This window comes from Mustela putorius, unplaced genomic scaffold, assembly GCF_011764305.1.
Source record: "Mustela putorius furo isolate JIRA1106 unplaced genomic scaffold, ASM1176430v1.1 tig00000095_pilon_pilon_pilon, whole genome shotgun sequence".
NCBI classification, from domain to species: domain Eukaryota; kingdom Metazoa; phylum Chordata; class Mammalia; order Carnivora; family Mustelidae; genus Mustela; species Mustela putorius.
In genome coordinates, this window is record NW_025421280.1 from 8,482,596 (window position 1) to 8,495,576 (window position 12,981).

General features: G+C 37.8%; 1 long non-coding RNA gene across 3 annotated transcripts in view; it reads right to left on the bottom strand.

The window, feature by feature from the left end:
• Nucleotides 1–287: 287 nt before the first annotated feature.
• The window catches only part of LOC123391459, a 321,198-nt gene continuing 308,504 nt past the window's right edge, over nt 288–12,981 (bottom strand). For 2 of the 3 annotated variants that reach the window (XR_006606150.1, XR_006606149.1), the window contains exon 7: nt 288–4,904. This is a non-coding gene — a long non-coding RNA (uncharacterized LOC123391459). Of the gene's footprint in view, nt 4,905–7,840; nt 8,824–12,981 lie in introns of those variants that run through there. The other variant, XR_006606151.1, reaches the window with a different exon arrangement.

Below are 12,981 nucleotides of genomic sequence, written 5' to 3' on the forward strand. Positions count from 1 at the left end.
GAAATATAGGCAGAAATCTAAATAACTTTGCCCCATACGTGTATAAATAAACACTCTCAAGTTTATTGAAGTATAATTTATATGTTACAAAATGAATGTACCCATTTTAAGTAATTAGTTCAGTGAATTTTGATACATGCCTAAACAGGTAGAACTAACACCCAACTCAAGAAACAGAATATTTTTTTAAAAGAGTATTTATTTATTTATTTAGCACAAGTGAGCGGGGGGAGGGGCAGAGAGAGAGGGAGAGAGAGAATGTTAAGCGGACTCCGCACTGAGCTTGGAGCCAGAAGCAAGGCTCCCTCTCACAACTCTGAGATCATAACCTGAGCTGAAATCAAGAGTCAGATGTTCAACCGACTGAGCCACCCAGGTGCCCCAAGAAACAAAAGATTTCTAGCACACTGAAATATTACCTTCTGACACTGCCCAATTTCCCAACCCAACCTCAGCTGCTGTTACATTTCTATCAATATAGACTAGACTTACCTATTTATACAAATGGAGTCATGTGGTATGTACTCTTTTGCATTTGGCTACTTTCATTCAGCAAAATATTTTAGAGATTCATTCATATCATATATATCAATACACATTCATATATATAACTATACTAGCAGACTGTGTACACTACTTTTTTTTTTTTTTTTAGTTTCATACATAGGAGATGAGTTGATGGGGATATATGCTAAGTTTATATTTAACTTTATAAGAAACTACTGACATGTGTTCCAAGATATTTATGCTATTTACACTCTCACAACCAGTGAGTGACATTTTCAGATCTGTATTCTTGCCAAGTTTTACTAGTGTTTCTCTTTTTCCTTTTCAACCATTTTAGTGGATATTGAGTAGTTTAAAATAACATTTCTATGGTGACGATGATTTGTAAAGCCTTCAGTGTTTCTTGGCCACTTACATGTCTTTTTCATTTGTGAGATATATGTTCAAATCTTTTGCCTTTTTTACAAATTAGGTTGTATTTTTATTATTGAGTTATGGCAGTTCTTTATTTTGGGTAAAAACTTGTGTCTAAGATAAGTACTATGAATATTTTCTTTTAGTTTTTGACTTGACCTCTTTTTTAAATGGTGTTTATTAGTAGCAAAATGTTTACTTTTGAGGAAATCCAGTTTATAAATTTTTTTTAATGGTTAGTACTTTTTGTGTCCTAAGAAATCTTTGCCTACACAGTCATAAAGCTTTATACTTTTAAATTTTACATTCAGCTCTGTGATCTGTTTCTGGTTTGTTTTTGTATGTGGCAGGAAGTAGGGTTCAAAGTTGATATTTTTCAATACAGACGTCTGATTATTGCAGCACCAGTTTTGGGAAACACTATCCTTTCTTCTCTTTGTTCAAGTTCACTGACTTTTACTTCTGCAGATCAAACTGCTGTTACAACTAGTGAATTTTTTATTTTAAGTATTATATTTTCCTGTTTTGGAAGTTTCATTGATTTTTTAAAAAATAGTTTTCATTGTTCTTATTGTATTCATGTTTTTTAAATAAACTGTAATAGCTATTTTAAAGTCTGTATATGCTAATTACATCTTCTCTGTCACTTCTGGGTCTGTTTCTGTTGTCTCATTTTTCTCCTGCCTATGGAAAAATGGTTTTTTTCAAATCCTTTTCATGTCTGGTAATTTTGGATTGGCTGCTGTGCATTCTTAATGTTGTATCGTTGAATGTCTGGATTTTATGATGTTCCTTTAAAGAGCATTGCTCTTTGATCACTTAAATTTCTTATGGATTACTTTAATCTTTTTGAGACTTGTTTTTAAGATGTGTTAGGGAAGGTATAAAGTAGTCTTTATTATGGGGATACTTTTGTATCATTACTGATGGATGGCCATTGTAGAGTCTCTACTGAATGCTTAATGGATTCCATGATGTCTCTCCTCTGTGGCTGGCCGGAACTCAAAGACAGTTCAACCCAATTAGAGATAACCATTAAGTTAGGTTATTGTTCTTTCTCCAATTGTTGTTCTTTACCTTGTGGAGTATTGTTCTTTCTGGCTTAATCATCAGCCAACTGCTCAAAGGTGACTTTGTGCATATTTTTTGAATTGTTTTCCTAAATATCTCTTTCCTTTCTAGAACTTTACCCACAAAATTCCAGTCACTCCAGGTAACTCAGTCTTTAAACTCTGTCTTCTCTAGTTAGTGAGGCCCCATGTTCTACTTGGGTTTCCCTTCCCTGAGTAACAATCTGGAAAGTATCTCCAGACCAAAAAAAAAAGACTATTATGTCCTTATCTCATTTGTTTCCTTTCTCTCAGGAATCATAGTCCTTGTGTTACCTATTGTACACTGTCTGAAAACTATGGTTGTATATATATATCTATATATGTTTTTGGTTTTTTAGTTGTTTATGGCAGATGGCTTCTTCAGTAGCAGTTAGTCCAGGAGAAGGACATGTATATTTTTTAAAAGTACAATTAAGATAGTTATTTTACCATAAATAGGGATGTAGTGCTAAAGGTTACTTTAGATATGATTCATTCCTTTTGAGAGGACTAATCAAAAGTAAGTTTTGAGATAGACGCCTTAAGTACTGATGTCTCAAGATGACTATTTCCCAAACAGCAGTTGCTTGTCTCCCACGTTTTGTGAGTTTGGGTGTGAACCACTTGCATTATAATTTACTTAAAATATTTTCTCTAAATTGCCTTGCCTGTAACTTTATTTGAAAGGTAAAATCTACAACATTATTATAAATAGAGTGGGAAAACTAATTATATTTTTCTAATACATATGGAAATAAGCAAATAACTCTTTAAAAGTAAACAAAGTATATCTTTGGAATGCTGAAGGCATCTTAATCTTGTATCTCACCAGGGGTATTTTTCTACACCTAGCCATGCTGGAATAGATCACACAGACATTGAAGAAGGGACATAGGTAATAGAGATAAAAAATATAAAGACCATTTTTTCATTTGTAGTTTCTGATACAAGTATAAAAATTTTAAACTAGGATGATCTTAGAGAATGTCTAATCCACCCCCCTCATTTCACAGATGGACTGGTTTCTTCTTAAGACCTCAGAGCTAGTTAGTTAATTCAGCAGATAAGTATCGAGGGCTGAGCATGTTCTAGGAGCTTGGAATAAAACAATGAAGAGAACAGACAAGGTTTCTTGGAGCTCACATTCCAGTGAGGAAGAGAACGCCCTTCTTTGGTTCAGTGTCCAACTTACATTATTTAATGGCCTACTTACAACAAAAGACAGCACCTGAAACTTCTAATACCTGTTTCCATCTTGTCTCTTGGCACCTTTAGAAATAAGGTTTGGTTCTGTGAAAAACCAACCCAGTTACATAATCATCTCAGTCTAACTCACCTGAAATATATGAGCCACATGATAATACTTTGTACTTCTGAACGGAGCTACTTCTCATACTTTTACTTTAGCCATAAAAGGGAAAATGCTTCTCTTCTTTTTGTAAGTGCCCATTACCCATTGCAAGTATGTAATGTGGAACTTTGTAGGATATAGTCCGCCTCTGGTTGCAACACACATTAGAGCTTTTAGAATGGGTCTTTGGTTTCTTATCTCATCTTGCTCATGATCTTGTTCCTGCCCTATTTTAGTCTCTTTTGATATATCACTCTGTCAAGGTGTTTGTGCTGTTTATCTGTATCAGTTCCCATATCCCAGCTCTGTCTCCTCTCAGACCTGGAAACTCTTACCCCACCAAGCCTTTTCTGGTCTGAGGAAAAGAAGACTCTACTCTGACATTCCAATCTTGAAAGCTGATTCTGTTCCTGACAACTTCAATGTTTTTTACAGGCACAGCCACCCCCAGAGAGCCAGAAAGGGTAGGATGGAAGAAATCATCAGAAATGAGTTTCGGCACACGGTTGACTCTCTCCTTTTTGTCTTTAGATCAGTGGAATTAGTGAAAGCTTTTATGAACTCATGGAATTTTCAGCCTTTGGAATTCCCAGACGTCTTCAGGTTGTCTTTGAAGAATGCTTATTTTACAACGTGTGTTTTTCCTTGGAAAAAGAGAAAAGCAGACTGGGTCTTGTTAGAGGGATGGCTGAGACTTGAGGATAACTCCCTTTTATTATGGACAGGCTTTCTGAAATGCACTTTACATGCTTTTTACTTTTGACCTTTACAGCAATCCAGCAATAAATGAACAATATGTAACCTAATTTTACAAAAGAAGATGTAGACATAGAATCTTAGAGAGGTCACTTAACTTGCCTAATATCAGTCACTGTGTAGGTAGGTCAAAATTCAGTTCTGTTTGATACCAGTGAAACCTTTCAGTAGCTTAATTAATATAGTGTCAGGTTAAAATCATGAATACAAAGATATATATAAAACATTAAGCCTAGGATTTGTCCTTCTATATTTGTTTTATAGCTGAACATATTGAGGCAAAGTCTGTGGGGTTTGCCTTAAAAAATCACTAAGTGAAATAAATAGTGGTCTGAATAGGAACTCTAGTCTTTGAAATTTTATCCCAAACTTTTTCCAGCACAGCATTGTAATTCTAAGAGAAAACTGTTCACTTTTGAATTGGCTTGAGTTGTTTGATTAAAACCTAGTGTACAAACAGTCATAATACAGATTTTAAAGATAGAGTTATAACACTGGTCTTATGAAAATATTTAATGATGTTGATTTGAATTCAAAAAGTATTTATTCAAAATATTTATTGCATGTCCTTTTATTGATTATATTAAGCCTTTCTGCCACCTAGCATCCCACATAAACTATGCTATTACCAGACCAAAACAGAAGATGAAATGCCCTTTCAAATCCAGGAAAATTGTCTTGTTCTATCTAGATTATCCATCTCCTCCCGAAAGACTGGTAGATAGGTAACAGATGAGAATATAATAGGAAATGTCTCCTTCCTCAAAGTGCTTTGTTAGGATATGCTGTTTGAAAGAGAAAAAATAGTTTAATCAGAATCACATAATCATTGAAAACAATCTTGTTTCAGTTGCCATCCCTGCAAATGCAATTATGGCCAATTCTCATGAGTCTGTGCTAATGGGAAGAGAGTGTGACATGGATGGTTGACAGGCTCAGATAATCCAAATAACTGATTTTCAGCATTTCCCCCACTAAACCTACTCACCAGAGTTGCTAGCAAGTAATGGAAATTGCTGATTCTAGTTTCCTTCCTCTTCTCCCCACACCCAGGGCCCCCAAACCAAGTCACTCTTTGATGGAGATATTAGTGAGCAATGAAATGGCCATAAGCCGGTGGGAGGAAGAAGAGAGAAGGAAAGTCAATCAATCCTTGAATAAATAAGAGCTATTTTAATCTGATACTTTAGAAAGGGAAAGCCCTACTCCTGTAGAACATTGTTTTGATTATTATATCTGTACAATAAGTTCATCTCATATAGTTTATTAAATCCCTATTACATAACTAAGATATCAATTCATTTTCTTTGTTTATAAATGTTGAAAATTGGGGGGGGGGGCGCCTGGGTGGCTCAGTGGGTTAAGCCTCTGCCTTCAGCTCAGATCATGATCTCAGGGTCCTGGGATCCGCGAGTCCCGCATCGGGCTCTCTCCTCAGCAGGGAGCCTGCTTCCCCCCTCTCTCTCTGCCTGCCTCTCTGCCTACTTGTGATCTCTCTGTCGAATAATAAATAAAATCTTTTTTAAAAAAATGTTGAAGATAGGAAGATAGGAAATTTTCTTTGACCTTTACCCTCAATCTCAGATCCTCCCCCTTTTCTCAAAAGGAGCCTAACAATCCTGATGCTTATTTATTATTATAAAAAGAGTTCAGCTTCTTACCCATCCAGATTTGTTCTGTGTGTTTATGCAGAAATTTAGTCAGAGGAAGTACGCATTTTCTCTTGTTTTGTTCGACGATACTGAGAGACTAGAGGGTTTAGCTTTGTGATAGACGCTGTGGTGCATTGTCCAAATCCCTCTTCAGTGAAGGACTCATTGCCCCCGTGTGGAATGTTGTCAGCAAACAGGCTTCAGCTGTCAAGCCATTCAGGGACTGCCTCAGTTGCCCAGAAGCACCTCAGCCTCACCCCTTCCGGACTTAGCCCACATTTAATAGCTAATCCGGTTCCATTTAATACCACTGTGCCAGTTCTTATGCAAGTTCAATGCAAGACTGTGAATGTTGGCCCAACTCAGGACAACTCAGAATGAACTTTCTAGATTCAGAGCTCTCTGGAGTGACTGAAGCTGCTGTTGGGCCTGCATTATAGCTCAACTTTTTTCCCCTGGCCACTCTTACTTGCTCAAATATTGATAGCATGAATGTTTCTTTTCTTTTTTTTCTTTTTTTTTTTTTTGATTTACAACAACAGAAATTTATTCTTTTACAACTCTGGAGGCCAGAGGTCCCAATGAGGGTATTGGCAAAGTCACAGCCCTTCTGGAAGCTCTACGGGATAAACTGCTTTTTGCCTGTTCCAGCTTCTGGTGGCTGTCAGCATTCCTTGACTTGTGGCCGAATGTTTCTTAATTAATTTCCTGAATAGTAAACTCCATCTCACAGTCTGCTTCCAGGAAGCCCATCCTGTGACATGTCTTTTGCTTACTTTTTTACCCAGAGGTATGTCTTAGAAGGCTCATTTGCTAGTAAACATAGATCTGCTTTATTCTTTTATTATTCTTCTACCATTTGTGTCAGAAACTGAGTAGTTGTTCATTAAAGGCCTGTTTTCCTGTTCTCCCCGAACCTGTATCCAGGTCGTGAGTGGATATGGCTTAGGTTACTGCATTCTGTGCAAAGAAGTGATCTATGACACTTACAGGCCCAATATGTTAAAATCTTATGAAATCTTTGTTACCTTTTGTCATCCCTTGTGTGCTAGCTGAATGTAAAAGATTTAGCAGAAGATTCCAAGGTCTCTGGGAATGGGAGAGCCACATATGAAACAAGGCTGAGTGACAGAATTACCATAGAGGCTGCCTGCAAACCCCACATCAAATTTCTAAGCTGTTGAACGATTTTGGGTAATTTCTTAGAGGAATTAAGCTCTTACTTAAAAGAGAAAAGACCTTTGGGTTGTTTCTAGTTTCTCTCACTATTGCAAACTCCAACCATTCTAAATATTTTGTGCTTGTCTTCTTGGGTATGTTTCTCTAGTGTTAAACACATAGAATTGGAATTACTAGGTCTTGAGATGTGTAAGCTTTAATACTCAACAAATGTTTTTGCACCATTTTTCCAAGTGGTTGTGCCAATTTTTTTTCATCAGTAGTACATTAGAACACCTTTCTCTCCTGTCTTTCAAACATAGAATTTTAAGGGAAACTCTTGAGTTTGACCCCTAAATATTTTCATATGTAGTTGAATTTTAATTTCATATCTCAAGTTCCAGGACATAAAATTTAAAAAATACTAGACATGTGACCCTTGCAGTTTAGTCTCTTTCAGAGCAGTCCCTAAGATTCATGCCATGAAGTCACTCACCATTTTGCTGTAGGAGTTGTAGCTGTGTATGCCAAGGCAGACGCATACCCATGTGTGCGTATTAGCTCTTCAATGAGCCCAATCAAGTGCCAGATTCTACCTCAGTTTTTTGTTTGTTTGTTTGTTTTTTTAATTTTATTTACTTACTTGACATAGCCAGCAAGAGAGGGAACATAGGCCAGGAAAATGGGAGGAGAAGCAGACCCCCTGCTGAGCAGGGAGCCTGATACAGCCTCAATCCAGGGACCCTGGGATCATGACCTGAGCCAAAGGCAGACACTTAACAGCTGAGCCACTCAGGCACCCCTACCTCAGCCAGTTTTGGTCTTACCCATTTCTCATTCAGAAAGAAATAAGAAAAAAAAGAAAAAAAGAAAAATATATATATATGTATGTATCATATATATATATTTACATATATATATATGATACTGGCTTCTATTTGGTGAATTTATAATGTATGCCAGGCCCTGTGCTAAGCATTTTACCTGTATTAACTTACTTGAGTCTCACAGTAAGCCTCAAATGTAGAAGTTTCTCTTATTTTGCCCTGCTTTTCAGAAAACTGAGGTGAAGGTAACAGAATGTACAGGTGAAAGAGCCGAAGTGTCATCCGGAGACAGGCTGCTGACTCAGGGCTGGAACTCTTTTCTCTTACACTCTGTGGATATACAGCTCTCATTCAAAGTCGGAGGAGTCCTACATTATTTCATTATGTTTTCCTCTACCTCACTGATGGAAATTCAGAGCTGTGGTAGTGTTTGTGCATGGGGGGGATTAACCGGGTCATGAGGAGGTATGCTTTGTGACTGTCAAGGGTTTATTTTAATGAGTAGGACAACACACAGGACCGTTAAGCTCTCTGCCTCAGCTTTGGGGGCATGGAGGGAATATAAAAGTATACAGTTCCGTAAGTCAAAGGTTCTAAAACAACAAAAACAGTGAAATCTGCATTCTGGGTGGCTGCTTGCAAAAGCAGCTGTAATCACTTGGCCAAATCACATCTTGCTCAGTGCTCCTCCCTGAACTTCCTTTGTCCTCACACTGAATATAATGCAGAGGAGGTCTGTGTGGGTCTGGGACAAGATGGAATTTGGACCAGCTGTTTTCAAAGGTTACATTTGAAACTCAAAAGCTAAAAGAGGTTGCTGTGAAAACTGTCTTCTGAAGTCAGAGTTCCCACATTGTATCTTGTGTCTGTACCGAGAAACTACGGTAGAGCCAGAGTTGGCAACACGTAAATCTTCCCAAGATGAACAAAATGTTAGTCGCTATCAAAGAGGCGCAAGGACATATTTGACTTCTCAAATTTCTTCCATATTTGTGGTTTTTGAGGTTGCAGTAGAATTCAAACCTCTCTGGGTTCAAGTTCATCTAGTCTTGACAAAATATGACTTCCTGTGTCAGCAAAAGAAGGTTTTGATTAAAAAAAAAATTGAGGACAATTTGATGAAATCGTTTTTACCATCTATAAATGAATCAAGGTTAGATTTCTCTTAAAATATACAGGGGTCAAAAATCTGGGAACAAAACACAAGCAGCAGACTCACTTGGCATTTCCTTGGACCGTGCCACATTGGAAAACCCTGAGTTCTTGTGAATCCCAAACTTGGTAAAAGGACAAGCAGACAGAGCACAAAGAATGCTAACTGGGTACATGTAATCATTGGACAGAAGGCTGAAATTTTATTTTTTCACAGGCAAATGTGTTTCTTCAAGGCCGTCTTCTGTTTGTGTAATGATATATGTTTGTTCATTTAAGCAATGTCTACTATGCTTGCTTCGTGTCCAGTACAGTTATAAGCTTGCTCTACAGGAGGGAATGAAATCAACACAGTCTCTTATAGTCTTTGAGGGAAGAGATAAGGAAATAGGCACAAGTACTCATAAACAAGTATTCATACACTGAGACAGTTGCTATGAAGAGGATGATTGGGGTACTCTGATAAAGAATGAAGGGGGAGACCTATGTAGATAAAGCCACAGGGCAGATGTGTCTGAAGAAGCACAGTCTAATGGAGACACAAGCAGAATGAGGCCAGGCAAGGTTTCGAATGAAGACTCTGCGATTGGCATAACTATGGGCTGATTGGAGGCTGTGACAAGAGCATACCGGGCCAGTGGGAGGCTGGCTGGAGCAGGGGCCATTTGATCTCAGGCAACGAAATTGCTCTGGAGAGCTTTAAACAGGGAGGTGACATGGTGCAATTTACATTTTAGAATTATCAGTGCAGCTGCAATGTTCACACCCTATGGGGGTGAGGGGGAGATAAGCCGGCAGAGGAGTACAGTGGAAGCAGGGAATTTCGATAGTACACATTTATAATAGTTCAAATGCAGCGGGGAAGAGGAACAAGAGTGAGATATATCTATTTATCTGTTCTCTTGTCGTTGGCTGGACCTCCATCAAAGCTGACATGCATGTGAAATGTTTATGTAAGTTTGATTGTGTTTCATGAATTCCATTAAGCATTCTCAGGGGAAATAAGAATTAGGGAAACCACAAGGCCATTATTGAAGCTTGAGACTGTCAATTGCCAGAGACTGCAAGTAATAAAAGCACCCCTACTCGTGACCATAGCAATGTGCGAAGCAACGGAACTTCTGGGTTCCTGCGAGTATGTGCATACGATGGGTGACTTATGTGGTTCCCATATAGGGAGCTCCTTGAGCAAGGCTGTTAGAAGATGCCCTTGGCCTTGGTCTCTTTTCCATTTCCTTGACATGAGATTGAATGGAGAAGGCAGAGAATTACTAGCAAAATGAGGTTTTTATTTTTCTATGTGTATGCTCATGAAATACCTTAAAAGAAAGGACGGTTGACATCTGTTTTCAGATGGCAGTGTGTGGAGACTCAAGAGCTGTGAATTTTAAAGCTCTAGTTGACATTTTGGACTGGCCTCCACATGTTCCACTGCTTGTAGATAGGATTCATCAAAAGCAGATATTTTTCAAGCTGTGCTGAGCCAAGGTGTTACCTGTAAATTTGTTTTTTAGTATTTCATTGTTCACCAAAAGATATCTATGGAGTTCTCGGGTTATTCATGAACTCATTGTTTTGGATAAAGGGAATTGGATGTCCTAGACAGTAGGATTGCTAGGAACTACTGAACATCCATTGAGATCTGGGACCATGAATTTACTTTTTACTTTTAAAAAGTCACAGTCCCATATTCCTCTAAGTCAAATAATCTCTTCGATGGAAAGTTGCCATAATCTATTTCTCTTGGTATCTGTGGTTTGAGTCTTTCTTTCATTGAGTGATAGATATTTCTTGAGTGTCTATTATGAGCCAAGCACTGTGTTGACAGAATCATCAGTAATAAGATAAGGGAGGCAGAATAAAAAAATAAATAAAAAGAAGACAGAAGTTAGGAGAGAGGGATGAAAAATAACTCAGGAAAAGAAACTTGAAAATCCCTCTGGTGTTCACTTCTTAGTCTGTCATTTTCCATCTATATGACCTTGGGTGAATCACTTTATCTACATCTTTGTTGCCCTCTCTAAATTTGAAGACTTAATTAAACTATGGAGTCCTTGGTGGCCTTACAGGGAAAGGTGTAACTGAAGTGTCACATATGACACATATTTTATATTTCTGACTTCTTTGAAACTGATAAGCTCCAAGGATTTTGGTATCTTATTTAACAGGTAGCAACCACAAATAACTTTGATAAAATTCTCCTCAGAGGTTGAGAACTTGGTGAAATTTTTTGTTCAGAAAAAAAAAAAAAAGAAAAGAAAAAAAGGAGTTTCTATTTAGCAGATTGATTTGCTTTGAGATTTTCCTGTTTCACGTAGAAAACAAGAGCACAGGATCTTGGGGGCCTTTATTAGAGATCCTATGTGTGTGTGTGTGTGTGTGTGTGTGTGCGTGCACGCGCGTGTGTGTGTGCAGCTGAATTGTGTGTGGGCATTGTTGGCCATCTGTCTTTTTTTTTTTACATCAGAAATATAAAACATTTGGGACAGAGGAAACAAAATCCCATCTCATTTGCTTTTACATTGCTCATTTATGGGTCTCCATGTTGACATAATCCAAATGCTAATTTAGCCTAGTATGGCTAATCCCCTAGAAGTTGCAACAGTTAGCCACATAATTCAGTGCCACGCTACAGGCACTGTTCATTTTAGCTTCTCAAATTGGTGAAAGAAAAGGTTTAAATAGTGTTCGCTCCATGAAGCAAAAACAACAATGAGAAAAAGCTAACATTGTATAGAACTTTCCTTCATCCATGCTCTTATACCAGTCTTTCCAACCCCATCGTCTATAGGGGTGGTTTTCAATCTGGGGCAGTTTGGTCCCCCAAGAGGCATTTACAACGTCTAGACATTTCTTCATTGTCATGGCTCAGAGATGGAGGCAGAGGCCAGAGATGTTGCAAAACATCCCACAATGCCCTAGATAGCTCTCACAGCGAGGTATTATCTACACCAAAATGTCCACAGTGACAATGCTGAAGGTGAGAAAGCTGGGTCTAGATCACCCTTTTAAACCCAGAATACATATGCCCACTTTCTAAGTTTGTAAGCTTGCTAAGAGAAAAAGCTAAAAATTGAATTGAATTTAGATTTTAACATATATCAGTAGCTATCTGATACTAAGCGCTTTCAAGTTTGTACCATCAAATGTAAAATAAGTCCATTTGTAATAATAAAAATAATGATCCTTTACATATATAAGCTACTTTATAGTAAGTAAAGCAAATTTACATGCATCGCTGTGTTTATCACTTCGATCCTGTTAAGAGAGGTATGGTTGCCATCATAACCATTTTATAGAAAGGGAATCAGTTTTTCCCTGTTGAACCCTTTGAAATGGCTCTTCAACTTGTTATATAACACCTTAATTATTGAGGAATCACCAACAAATTGTCATATGTCATGTATTTCTGAAAGGAAATACTGGGATGCTCATGTCTCTTACCCTGGGCTTGAGTGAACTCACTGATTGACAAATGGAACTTTAGGGACTGCCTTGGAAGTGGTAAATTGTATGGTATGCCACAACTATGCCATACATCTGATTTATAAAAATTAATTTTTTTTGAAAGGCAGCAGAAGATACTGGATGTGTCATTTTTACTTGAGCTGCCTTTTTTATAGAACCTGAAACAGATGAGATTATGAATAGGGAAAATTCTTGGTCTTTGATCTCCCCTCTCTATGGCTTTACCATGCTGTGATCCATAGATCATAAATTGAACATTTAGTGAAGAAAAGATCAGGGATATCACAGGCTAAGCTGTTGTTTGGTTCTCCTTGGCAAACCAAAAAAATATGAATATAAATGTTGTTTGGTTCTCCTTGGCAAACCAAAAAAATATGAATATAAATGTGTCAAATCCATTAGACGCTTAATGGACCTCCTTTGATTCTGGAAATGTCTTAAAGACAGTGCCAAGAGAAAAGCAAGCAAGACACAAGGATTCAGAAGAATCCTTGCTGAATGTGAAATGAATTCTTGCCTTGCCTTGCAACATTACTCTGAACCCAGGTTTTAGCAGGAGGCAGACCCAGGGTGAAGTGCTGGTTTGGGCACTAGCTCACTCTGTG